The 14,288-nt window shown below is 39.9% G+C and overlaps 1 protein-coding gene and 2 pseudogenes across 13 annotated transcripts in view; all 3 read left to right on the forward strand.

Moving 5' to 3' along the window:
• LOC105422389 (uncharacterized protein F13E9.13, mitochondrial) overlaps positions 1 to 14,288 on the forward strand; it is a 263,236-nt gene that overhangs the window by 52,528 nt on the left and 196,420 nt on the right. The window lies entirely within an intron of this gene.
• On the forward strand, positions 4,048 to 6,240 carry LOC148935352 (uncharacterized; annotated as a pseudogene).
• LOC148935353 (uncharacterized) lies at positions 11,298 to 11,986 on the forward strand (annotated as a pseudogene).

A 14,288-nucleotide genomic window follows, 5' to 3' on the forward strand; every position in this document is an offset into this window, starting at 1 on the left:
GAATATAAAAGAATAGAAACAAGAGATAACAAGAGACTAATTGAAGAAATGACTTATCGAAGAGAACTCTGTCTACCTTTTCGTTTTGGAATGGACTAACTTTTATCTCTAACGATTTTAGCAGAATTATGCTGTGTATTCAATCAAATTAATCGAGTTACACTGATATTCTTTCATGTTTTATTGATTGAATGTACTTATTTATTTAAGCAAAATTTGTACGTCAATGCGTGAGTATCAAATCGAAGCGTTCTTTTACTAAATGTAGGCTCCTATGACATGATGCAACAATAATTATAATGTTGTTTATATTGATACTAAAATTCTATATTGATATTAAAATTGCGTAGAAATGTGTATCTTTTGCTGTTATTTTTCAAATATTATGACACGTTATCTCTGATATAAATCGAGATCTATATCTCATTAAATATATTTGAACAAAATTTAAATAATTATAATTTTGAAATTGAGCGCTTCTTGAATAAAAAGAAACATTTTAGTACATGTGGCGTTCAATAAAATAAATCAAAATTTAAGTTTAAGTTATTGAGAACTTGCATCAGAACAAACACATGTTTTATTTACATGTACATATATACAATTTATATATACATATATATTAACGTATTTATTTATTTATAGATGTTATCTTATTTTTGAAGTGATTTTGTTTTTCTTAATAAAATTCTTCTTTCTTAATAAAATTTTATCATGAGTTATAAATCTTGTAAAGTAACCTTTACGTAATCAAATTACTTTCTATGTATCGCGTGTCTTTTTCCTGCTATTTTCTATCTTCCTATCTTTCTATCTTTCTATCGTCCTATCTCTCTTGTTATCTCTTGTTTTTATTCTTTTATATTCTATTTTTTCTTTCTATCTTTCAATTTCTTTCTATACTTTTCCTATTTCTTTTCTTTCCATCTATCTTTTGTATTATTCTGTCTCTACTCTCTATTCTTTTTTATACATTCATTCATTGAAAATGCAACACATTGTTGTGACAAACATTTTTTCGATGGAAGAGACCACCACTTTTTCGTGGTTTTCGTTGAGCAACATATGTAGCAATATATGTACGTAATCTATTAATGAAACAATAAAATTGCTATTATAATAATAATACTTTCCTTTATTACATTTACTTTTTTTAAATGTTATTTATACTTGCAATTGATGAAATAAAAAGTATATTCACTGAATAGTTACAAAATAAATAACATTGAAGTTAATTTTTAATTGTTTTCTGTATTAAAAATAAGTCATTTTCTTATATTAAAAATGAAGGTTTTTTTTTTAAGAAAAATGCGTACATATTGGAGAATGGATTTTTTTCTTTATTTATTTACGTTCCTGCTTTTCATCATTTTCTAATACATTTATATTTGCTTTAAATATTTACTCATTGGAAAATATATAACTATATTTGTCTTATTAATTAATAATTACATTTATTTCATATATATATATATATATATATATATATATATATATATATGTGGCGGTCCCCCGCTCACACAACTAATACCTAGCAGAAACATACACGAAAAAGCACCGTGGTCCGCATGGCATAGTGGTAGCGCTCGAGACACCTGAGGACCTAGGTTCGAATCCCACCGCGGCCAACATCTTTTTTCCGTCATCAAAATTCTTCATATCATGGACAACGCTCCTCCAATACCAAGCCGCCACATATATATATATATATATATATATGCGTGTGTGTGAGCGAAGAGCAGGCGTAGCACGAAAAATCGCGCACGCTAGCTATCGTTTGAGAAAGAAAAAAGACAGGAAGTAAAGAGAAAGAGACAGACAGAGAAAGAATCAGCAGTACAGCTGTCCTCTTCCACTGCCCGACGCTAATCAAAGTGGCGCGACTCGGCACGAGCACACGTATACGGGCTGCTCGCTTGTGTGGCATGCTGCGAACTTTCTGAATCTGGCAGCTCTGGGCGCATACTGGTTTCCCTCAATGAGAAAAAGAATTCATGACTATAGAGATAACCATTGTCTGTCTAATCGCGAATTCTTCGAGCAATAGGTTGAAGAGAGAAATCCAGATGGGCCAGGCACCGACTTTTCCTCTTGAAGCACTGCATATCGATCACTTTGGTCCGTTACAAAGTACATATGGATATAAATATATATTGGTAGCGGTAGATGCATTCTCTCGCTTCTGTTGGTTATTTCCGACAAAATCCACGGGGTCTAAGGAAATCTGTGTCCGCCTGAGAGTTATTTAATTTGATTGGTCTACCGATAGAAATAATCGCTGATAGAGGTACAGCATTTATCTTTGACGAATTTTATGATTTTTTGAAAGGCGCCAATATTAAATTGAGAAATCTAGCCGTGGCATCCCCATGGGCCAACGGCATTGTCGAACGAATCGGTTTATTAAAAGTTCCCTGATCAAAACGATAGATCGCCTTCGGAATGGAAAGGAAAGCTTGTCTCTATCCAATATGCAATAAGTAACACTTTTAATAGTTCCATTAAAGCTACTCCATCTAAAATTTTGTTTGGGTTCAAAAAGAGGGGTCACAATGATCATCGGCTGTTGTCCTTGATTAAAATCGCTAACATTCCAAACGAGATGCTTGAGCAAAGAAAACTTCGAATCTTAGCCAACAAAGCAACGAAGAAGTTGCGTCAATATAACAAGCATTATTTTGATAACAAGCATAAGAAACCGTCGATCTATCAAAAGGATGAATATTCTTGATCAGAAATCTACAAAAAAAAGTCGGCATTAGCAGTAAATTACGGCCAAGTTACAAAGGCCCATACGTAATAAATAAAATCCTTGGCAATAACCGATATGTGATTAAAGACGTATCTGGTTTTGTCGACACGGTCATATATTATCCTCCGACAAATTAAAGCCATGGATAAAACCGGTGCCAATGGATGAATAAATTCAATAAATAACTATATGGTAGTCTATATAGTACAGTCTCTAATGTAAATAAAAAATAAGTAGTTATAATGTTAGATTTTAACATGTTAAGTATACTAAGTTAGTTATAAGCGAATCTTAACAGCACTACCTATAAATTTTCTTTTATTTTTACTTTAGTCTAAAGCGCGACGTCAATATGACGTAATGATTAATATGGTTTATTTTGTAAATTAATGCGCTAAGCTTTATCTCTTTTCAGTTTGATTCTAGGTAATAAGATTTGATTGATTAATCAAAAGCTCTATAAATTATAGCTTAATACATTCGGAATGAATGTAAGGCCAGGATGGCCGAGCTGTAAGATTTTTCCCGACATCCGTTGTATTAGCCACTGTGGTTAATGTAGCAATTAAAGGCGCTGGGGTCGGTGACGTTGCGATCGCGCATGTGCTTTGGGGTTTCTCAAGCGGAGCACGTTGTCGGAGCACGACTCCGAAATAGCGGTGCACTTGTGTTGTCGCAATCAGCGTGTTCAGTAAAATTGTACGAGCTCCAGTAAATTATAAGGCTTTTGCCATCAGTAAAACAGTGCTCGACCAGTTCTTAAAAGTTAAACTTGCGATCACACTTGTCTACCGCTTCGGTCTTAGTAAAAGAACGTCTCAGTGCACATCCGTACTCGTGAACAGCGAATCAGAATTATAATACGTTAAATTATAATACGTTCTGTTAATTGAATAAAAGACTTTTACTTTATTTCGCATACGTGTTTATTCGAATAAGTCATCCTGTTGTATCAATCGATCTTCATACATAAAAGAAATAGAAGAAACGATCTTTCAACATTAGAAGTGGGATACAGCCCATGCTAGCAAAGAGATTATTAGCCTATGTTACCTGACAGGGAGAATTCAGTCGATTTGTGTGACATTTGTGTTGTTCGGAATGAACAAAATCGGGGAGTAAAAAGTACTCCAATTCAGTATATGTCATTCTAGGTGAACGAATCGGGGAGTAAAAGTATTCCAATTCAGTATGTGTCGTTCTAAGTGAACGAACTCAGAGAGCAGAAGCTCCAAGTTTCGATAAAATTTCGATAGATGAAGACTCGGTAAATTCGGGACGAATGTAATGTCAAAATGGCTGTAAGCGGTAAGAATTAGATGACCGTAAGCACACACTATGTCATCTAATTGTGAAAGAGAATACACAAGAATATACAGAATATATAACAGCTAACAGAGAGGAGCCGTCGTGGTCGGGCAGACTAAGTGTCTTGGTAATAGGCGAGGGATCCCGAGTTCAAATCCAATCGATCTCCGTTTGTTTTTCCGAATCTAATAAATATCTTTCAGTATTCTATTGCTTAAAAATAATAAATTACAATTGTGACCTATTTTAGGGACTTATTAAAATTTTTCGTAATATTCTATTTGTCGTTTCAATTTTCTGTGGAATGTCAAAGCTGAAACCTTTATATTTTTGTAGCAAATTTTATAGATGAATTAAAACTATTACTAAAAAATGGATTTAATTTCAACGGAAATCTTATTAGGATTCAAATTTATAGTTTTGTGTGCGGTACTCCTGCTCGCGCCTTCTTGAAGAATACAAAAATACATTCAGGTTATTCGTCATGTGATAAATGTATTGAACCCGAAGAATATTACAAAAATAAAGCTGTTTTTATGAATGAAATAGCTCAAAAACGCAGATAAATCATTTAGGAAACAATTACATGACATCGCCATGGACATCTCTTCTTTTATTTATCCATAGATTTCATTAAATCTTTCTCAATGGATTATATGCATAATAGTCTAGGAATTATGAAATTGTTATGCTGTACATGGACTTAGAGTCCATTAAATATTAGATTATGTAACAATGAAGTGCAAATTTTTCGTAGTATTTTATTTTACGTCTTATAAATTTACAGCAATTTATTCTACTAGAATTTAATAGAAAATCTCGATCGTTAAATGAACTATTGTTTTGGAAGGCAACGGAATTTCAAATGATTTATATTGGTCTATTAATTTTGAAAAATGTTTTACATAAAATTTATGAGAATCTTCTACTGTCGCATGTTGTAATTTCAATATTGATATCAGAGAAACATATAAATAGTTTTGGAATTCCATTTGCATGAAACTATCTGCTGATTTTTATTAACCATGTAACGGAGCGCATCCCTCCGCTCCGTTCTTCCTCTAATTTTTCCCCGACCGACTATCCGTCGGGGACCGCCGATTAACAGGCGGAGTGCGACAGTGACCGCAAAAGGCATTTATGCCTCTTTTTTAATCACATATAAATTCGCGAAAATTCTGAAGCATCGGAGAATATAGCGAAGGAATACCGCGTAAACACAACTGTGTTCTTGATATTCTCCCCGCGCCGCACCATATGCTGCACCAGCGAGCGCTAATGCACCCCACGCCACACCGCGCCACGCAAGTGAGCGAGCGTCCCGCATCGCGCCATGATCGCATCTACAAGCGCATAAACCGTCCCCGCGCTGCGCCGTTATCTTACCATTGAACTCCTCTTCCTATTTTTCCACATCTCCGCTCCGATTCCTTATCATCCCAAAAAACCAATTACATCCAATCCTTTTTCTCCGCTCCTGTGGAGAGAGATTCCTCGGCAGGGAACGGGCCCACCAGTTCTCCGACCTGAACGGTCAGAAAATCCTCTCGGAAATTCCACCCTCGCGACCGAGTCAACGCCCGCGCTTCAAACACGCGTACGCGATTTAAATCGCCCGAGAATTAAAGGTCCGCGACAATACATGCGACACCGCTGCCCGCCGCGCGCGTCCCGCATCACCGAGTACGCATAGCGATCTCAGTATCACACCGCTGAAGCGATATCTCAGTTATATAAAAACTTGTAAACACGCATCGAGCACCATCTCGCCCGACCATGGCAAATTCTATTCCATTCTTTCGATTCGTGTCTTTCCATCCGGCACTATATTATTGTTATTTATCTCGTTATTTTAATAAACGATTATTATAATATATTTTCGCTTACGATCTAATTCGCATCTATACCAATTCTGTCTCCAACATCCTTGCTTTCCCCACCTGGTAACCGACTGACCGCTATCCGTGAGAAAACGAGATCGTTTAACTATTATAAAAATGAATTGTACGGTTCACAATTTGCTGTTTGCAACGTTTAGTTTTTAGTACATATATGTGACGATGTTGAAATCCATGATCCTTTAGATATTTTTTCAGCGTTTTTATTTGAGAGTTATCCTGATAGGTTAAAAAAATTAATGAAATCCCCTATCAATCCATTACAACAAATACATCGTCAATTGCAAGAAATTAATTCTTCTTTATTGGAATTTAATGAGTATAATTTCAAAAATCCTGACAGAAGTTTAGTTGACATGGAACATAGAAATGGTTCTTTATTAAATTCCTGCGATTGATATAAACTAGTGCTCGAAATTAGTTGCCCTTTTCGGTCCAATTTCGAAGGCGACGCCTACTGCCCCCGCCCCCTTACTATTGTTTGAAGCTCGACGGCCGAGCCGCCGCACGTTTTCAGGAGTGTTTCATATTAAATATGCGCTCAATTGTATATTCCGCTAAACTATTATTAAAGTAATTTTTTTATTAAATTATTTTTATTTTTACAAACATTAAATTTTCTTTTTAATATGTTTTATGTATAATATTTTATGATATTTAATGATAATAAATACGTTAATAAAATTATTACATAATAATTAGAATAATTAAAGTTTTAACAATAGATTTCTATATCACCCGTAAAGTATTATTGGCATATTTTTTTAAAATGGTTTCCTTAGTAATTTCCTTACTTAATAGTTTCCTATTTTATTAAAAAGAATCAAATATATGACTTGACAAGAAATAAAAAATGAAAAGCGTGACCGATATAACTTTTGTTTGTTTAGATGTCAGATGGAAAATTAATTTTATTTTCTACGTTGTATGCATGATTTTAGTAAAAATGATATATCAATAGAAATTTTGGAAGAACTGGTTTGCATGAACAGAGATAGAACAGAGTAAGCGTTCAAAGAAGAACGTTTTTCTTTTCTTGTGCATCACTATCGTCGTTGATGTGAACTAGTTTTTCTTAACTTTCTGTGGATATCATCTCTAGTAGAATCGTGTAAACCCAAAAAATCAAATTATAAATCAAGTATTTTTATACGAGTAGGATAACAAAGGGGGGCCGAGGCCCCCCCAGGGGCATGGGGGGGTTCGGGGAGAGAGGGGGAATCGTAGAATCCTAAGGGGGCCTCGGACCCCCTTTCAGTCGGTAAGATGATTCTCTTTCTTCAGAGGGTTCGTATCCGAGGAGAGAGAAGGTGGATCCCTCTAGCGGTCGTCGAGACAGGTTTGTCGGTAAGGCGATCGCGGGGTTTCCCCGGGTCGGTTTGCCGTTCTCGACGTCGCCCTAGCGTTTTTTTCTAGCGTTTGTTTCTAGCGTTTGTTTCTAGCGTTTGTTTCTAGCGTTTTTTTGGGGCGCGTTCTCGACGCCGCCCTAGCATTTGTTTTTTTTTTCGGGCGCGTCCCAGCGTTTTTCCCGCTAGGTAACCCCTGTTTTTTTAGCGTTTGTTTCGGGGCGCGTTCTCGACGCCGCCCTAGTGTTTGTTTTTTTCGGGCGCGTCCCAGCGTTTTTTTCCCGCTAGGTAACTCCGGGCGCGTCATCGACGCCGCCTTAGTGTGTTTTTTTCGGACTCGCGTAGCCTTGGGTGCGTAACGCCGCCCTAGCATTTTTTTTCCGCGCGGTCTAGCGCTTTTCGCGTAGCCTTGGGCGCGAACGTCGCGATTAGTCGCGCCGTCGAGGCGACTCGCGTTGTTGACAAGATGTTGCGGTTTGTCGCGTCGCTCTAGTCGTGTCTGTTTTCCATAACGTCGCGATTAGACGCGTCTCGTACGTCGCGATTAGACACGTCTCGCGTCTGAGCGTTTTCCGCGGGGCTTAGCGCGTCCTTTGTGGTTTGACGTGTTTTTTACGTCACTTTAGAGAGTATTTAACTAGGAGTGTCGACGATATATTGTTAGTTTGCGAGATGGAGAGTCTAATGTTTCGGAGAATCAGTTTAATGTTTTGGAGAGTCAATTGAAGGATCCGGAGATAATATCGCTCTTAGAAGATTCGCTCGAGTTTTCGAGAGAGATGGAACGCGAAATAGTGGAACGGGAGAAACACGCGATGACGATGGGGCGTGAGAAACGGCCTACGATCGAGGGAAGAGGATAACGAGACATCGGTGGAGGTCGAGAGCGATGCGGTCGACTCGCTCGAGTTGATGCGCGCGATGTGGACATCTATGCATTCGACGTCGTGTAATTTGCGGCTAATGATGGCGTTTTTGTCTAAACATCTGGCGATTCATCGAGGAACGGAGTCGATCGCGCGTATACGCGAGGCTGAGCGTATGAGGAACGCTATACGTATCGTTACTGATATCTGGAGTCGAAAGGGTCCGTGGAACTCGTACTGCTCTGGGGACAGTATGGTTCGCTTGGTCGAGAGTTCCGCGACGCCGGACGAGCGTGCGTCGCTTATGGAGATCGAGATAACGAAGGAGGCTTCTTCGAATTGGATAAAAGATTATTGGGAATATCTGGCGCGTTTGAAAACGACGAAAGGGGATCTCGACGACGAGTACGAGAAATATCTTGCGCGAATATCACGAGAGGGAATGATGAGATTGTGGCAGTGGTTTAGACGCATTGTTCGCGTCTCTATCTGGAGATAAGGTGGAGGCTGATCGATTCGTTCAGTATGTGACGAAGTTGCAGGGTGGACGACAGCTCGAGGCGAGATCTCCGGGCGAGAAAGGGATCGATTGCGAATTGGTTCGAATGTACGTGTACAATGTCAAGGATATAGTTAAGAAAAAGAAACGCAACTGATGGAAGTATGCGAAATTGAGAGTTCAATTTTTGAACTCCGTGTCGGATCGGAAGAAGCAGTTGATAGATCGAGTCGTCGATGATCTGAGGAAAGTACCCGGAGTACGCGGGGAGGCGAGAAGCGTCGAGTGCGACAGCGAGTAGAATGTATCGTTATGACGTTCGCAATATGTATACTAATATTTCTATGTAAAAAGAATATATGGTATTAATATGTATACTAATTGAATATATGTATAAGAATATATGTATAAGAATATATGTATAAGAATATATGTATAAGAATATATGTATAAGAATATATGTATAAAAATATATACACGAATATATAAGAATATATACGAATATATGTGTAAGAATATGTACACGAATCTATGTGTAAAAGTGTGTGTAAATATGAAAATTATCGTAGGAGTATTAATAAGAAGATAATATTTTTATTGGAAATGTGAATGTTGTGCGATGCGTCATTTTTCGCGCTCGCTACGCGTGACTACGGGAAGTCTGACCGCAACGGCGATAAAAGATTAGTCAGTTTATTGTTTATTTCTTCGTTTTATTTTATTGCTATTTTATCGTTGTCATGCTTTTATTTTTGTTCTCTATTGTGTACTTTTGTTCTCTATTTTGTATTATGACTGATATTGCGTGTGGGATCTTTAGCGAGATCGTCATTCGTTGGTGTGTAATCGCGCTACTTATATTTGGATTCGTTCGACGAGAATAATCTCACGCGATACAGAATAGAAATTAAAGCGATTTTAATTTCTGATTCGCGACTCGGATCGATTCATCGCGTCGGTTCTCGCCCTCTCGCGACCGATGGTAACATCGATCGAACGGTTCGCGCGTATTTTGGTCGGCGACGCGCAGTGTCGATTTGACTTCTGTCTCGCGCGATGACGCCCGCCCGTGGAATCGCCGTGATCGCGTGCGCGATAGCCGTTATCGCGGCGATTCGCGACTCCGTTGCCAACAGCGATTCCGTTGCCAACAGCGACGAGGAGGCGATTCGGTTTTTGCAAACCTACGGATATCTGGATGGTGATAACGTGCAAACGATATCAGATAACGCGACGTTGGCTCTGAGACACGCGATTGCGCTTTTTCAGGAGTATTATCGTATACCTGGTGATGGTGTTCTTAACGAAGCTACATTGGAACACATGCGTAAACCGCGATGCGGTGTCAAAGATATATTACATGACTTGGACGATTCTCCGAGGAAATGGGCGAAGACGCATCTCACTTGGAACTTTCATCTGGCGAGCGAGAGCGGAAAGGTTTTCACACGTTTGTAAATCCTCAGCATCAAGGTAGCCGAATATGTCCGTCGTTGTTGGACGGACCGGGAAACGTGTTAGCTCACGCTTTTTTACCATCGTCAGAAGTGTCAGAGGTGCACGCGGAGAAGTGGCACATCGAGTTAACTGTTAATCCTGACGATACGATTCATCTGTTGCATACGTTGACGCACGAGATCGGTCACGCATTAGGATTACATCACAGTCCTTTAAAAGATGCGATAATGTACGCTTTTGTTCCCTCTAAGACCTTTCCCATGCGATTGAGCGAGGCGGATGTTCTCGCCATTCAGAATTTATACGGTTTAAGAAATAAGAGCGAAATTGTGGGACCAGTTACGACGACCGTAGCGACGACCACGATTGCGACGCGCGATACGGGGAATTCCGCGGATCTGTGCGCGTTGCGACGCGTCGATGCGGTATTGGTATTAGAAAATAGAATATATGTGGCGTATCGACATTACTTATGGTCGGTCGATCTAAACGGAAAATCTTACGGTAGGTCGTTGTTACTGACGGACTATCTGCGTTTTCTTCCCGATAATTTTACGCGTTTGGCGGGTGCGTATCGACGACCTTCAGGCCAACTCGTATTGTTTGTTGACAATACGGTTTATATGATAGAATATCCGAGTTTTGAGTTAGTACCGGGTTGGCCGAGGAAATTGAAAGATATGAATCTTCCTCCTAATGCGAAAATTAATGCTGTGATTAATACTAACGCGGGACGAACGTTCGCGATCTACAACGACGAGATCATGGCCGAGATCGACGATTGCTCGATGATAACCGTCAGGCATAATTCGTTGCACGCGATATTTCCTGGGATTCCATCTGCTGTAACGTTCGCCGTTCGATACATCGACGGTAATCTGTACTTTTTTGTTAAACGACAGTTCTTTAAATATAACGAATTTACTAGAAGTGTAACTATGGCCGGTAAATTTGATTCGGAGATTTTTGGTATCGTGTGTCCAAAGGACGGATTGTTAGAGCAATTGCGCGCTCTTTTGAAAAGACTCGCTCAGATGAGGAACGTGTTTTCGAGCGAGAACGATTTAGAAGAGGAGAGGGAGGAGGAAGAGGCACGGAAGTTTTCGCATAGTGTATAGAGCTAAGAATACGAAACGTTTACGAACAGTATTGCGCGATCTCTTCGATCGTAAAGATGTATGATATCGAGCGCTTGCAGGATTCCGAGACGTGCCGAGTCGACGAGAGCGATGACGCGAAAAGGAGAAAGAGGACGCTCGACGATGACAGATCGATCGCGTCGAGTCATAGTAACGCCGATTATACGAATAATTCAGTTAGAATTCTAGAACGAAAATATTCCTTGACTAAGACGGGATACAAATTTCTTAGTGTATGTGTTACTCTTGAGCGCTCCTCGCGCGTGAATATTATTCTGGGAGATAGTCATGACAAGGAGATCTTGATGTCGCCCGATACGTGGAGGCAGCTTGTCGAGCAACGAGACGTTTTCTTGAAGTATCTGCAGAATATCAACGGAGAACCGTCCTTTCCAGCCGTTGGATATTGGAAATATGACCGTGCGTTTTGGAAAAATCAACAACTTGACGATATTACGCCTGGAAACATCCGTGGCTTGCCTGGCCATGTCGAGGGAAACATTGAAAAATATGTTCGAGCTCGAGCATTGCATCAGTCGACTCGTTATCTCGTTGACCAAGATATTAGGAAAAATTAATGCGAAATTGGCACGTTTCAAGGATATTGCGTTAACCGCTAAGGATAAGGAAAATATCTCGAAAGTTATACGCGATAGCGATGCTTACGATCGTAACGACATTATCGATTGCGAACTTGTTGCTCTGTACTTTGGGATGTAAGATTGAGATGAAATAAAAGTGAGATATATCATAAACAATGTTTTGTGTATTTTCTCAAGCATGTATATAAGTATAGCGAGCGATAAAACAATTCGATTATAAGCAATGAATCTAATTATAATATATAAGCACTGAATCTAATATAATGATTACAAATTAATTTGACATATGATATAAGTCGTTAATGCGATATTACAATTCGGTGATACATTCCCGTCGTGTTGACCACCAGTTGTACAATTTGCACACGTTCTCCATTGCGCAATGCTTCGTGTGACGCTCGCAGTGAAATGCTCGAACGTCGTCCAGAGTGCTTAGGCGCCCTATATCTTCAAAATCCGCGTCAATAGTCTCGACGATCACGTTGTGATCCGCGATGATGTCGCAGCCGAGAATTTCCTCTAACCATTTCTTTTTCTCCAAGCCTTTGACGTACACTCGTTTAGGCGCGTCTCGTGATTGATCGCACACGCTGTTTCGAATCACGTTCTTCGAGAGTCTGTACGCGATGTCGCCGTCGCTCCACTGCAAGCCGTGATGATTGGAGGTTATCCAACATGCTTTAGATTTTTCCGTTTTTGTAAGAAGATTCCAAGGTATCGCTTCTCGAAATATTCGATGGGTCAGCTCTTTTCCATTTTTTAATATTGCCACCTCTTTAACCGTAAATTTTTCTCGAACGGTAAAACCTTGCAGATCGACGAAGATCGGTATGTTTGGCATCGCTCTCGTAGGAAAACCGTGATTACGTGAGTTTACGTACGACGTTCGTCAGTGGGTTATACTCTACAACTCTATCGTGAATGATGAGACAATAAGCCGTTATGTTAGCCGGAACGTTCTCTTTGCATTCGAATTCTACGCGAACGTGGGGCTCTTGATCGATTCGTTCTGGTGGGAGCAATCGATGACCACTAGCGGACCGTATTGCAGAAATCTAGTGACAGACATAAATGGTTCGCAAGTCTCACATCCGTAATACGTCTTTCGAAATTTTAGATACATATCGTACAGTACTGCGAACTTGTTTCGCTCGAAATCTAGATTCATATCGTCTTAGGGATAGAACTCGGAATTCAAATAGAGTTTTACATTAGTCAGCTTACAATTGTCGAATTTAGAAATGTCTTCTGACGGTACATTTTTTTTCCGGTCTGTAGCGCAAAGATCACGTATCGCTGTTTCTCCAATTGCGTTGCCGCTTTTACCGCCCAGGAATGCTTGGTTGTACTTTGCAACAACGGAAATTCGTATAGATCCCACGAACGAAAACCCATGCTCAGATATCGTCCACTGTCCAATGTTCGCAGAAGCGATAGTTTGTTAACGTCATTAAGTATCACGTGTGGCATTCGCCACTGTATTCTTAACAAGGTGATCTTCGGTCTCTGATCTGAATACGCTACGACGCAATTATTATCGTTGCGAGCGCGTATCAGAATGAGTTCGTGTCGCGCGTTTATCACTATGCGTTTGTAATCCTCGCAGAAACCAAGGAGTACGTTGAGAGGCACACAAAAGTTGAAATCGTCCAACGCTATAGGCGGTATTTCCCTTCCGGTGTTCTGTAAAACTCTATTTCTCTCGTAGCTCAACGATGCATAGTTTTTCATCAAGGTCGTTATGCCGACGTTTCTGCTCTTATCGATCTCCACGCCATTAAGCTCGTATCGAATCTCGTCGAACATAAACGCGACGCAGTTATTGACTAGCTTTGTTCTCGTAACTTCTTTCGCCGTGCCTTCCTTCGCGCTCTCTCTCGTCGCGAATTTTCCCTCGATGTATAGAAAACTTTCACACGGCAACGTATATAGATCCTGTTGCTGAATAGATATTCGTATCTCGTCGCTGTATCCGAACGTAGTGTTAGCATATGGATTGTAAGTGTGAGTTTCTATTTTCACGATACGATCGTCAAAGATCGGGGCACTTCCGATACTTAAAATGTCGCTCGCCATGTCGATTCTTCACGACGAAACCTAAAGATCTTAAAAATGCAATGTTCGCGGCGTTCAGCTCGTTCGCTCTTCCCTCGTGTGCCTTCCTCGTCGCGTCGTTTTGCGGTGGGATCGCGGATGTAGCGTTTGCGTCTTCTCTTCCTCTCGAGTACCACTCATTTAGAACGAGCATCTTTTGCTTTCGCGCATTTCTCTCTAATGCCTTCGTCGTCGCACGTGAAGTCGCGCCGTTATTTCTTCTCCAAAATCGAAAATCGATCGGTCGCCCGTCTTGATCCACGATTCGAAGCGTGATATCGGTAACGTTTCGCGCGATGATTGGAAAGTAAATGATCGATGTTGGA

Source organism: Pogonomyrmex barbatus, unplaced genomic scaffold (assembly GCF_055798465.1).
Source record: "Pogonomyrmex barbatus isolate J1 unplaced genomic scaffold, ASM5579846v1 scaffold5, whole genome shotgun sequence".
Taxonomy (NCBI): domain Eukaryota; kingdom Metazoa; phylum Arthropoda; class Insecta; order Hymenoptera; family Formicidae; genus Pogonomyrmex; species Pogonomyrmex barbatus.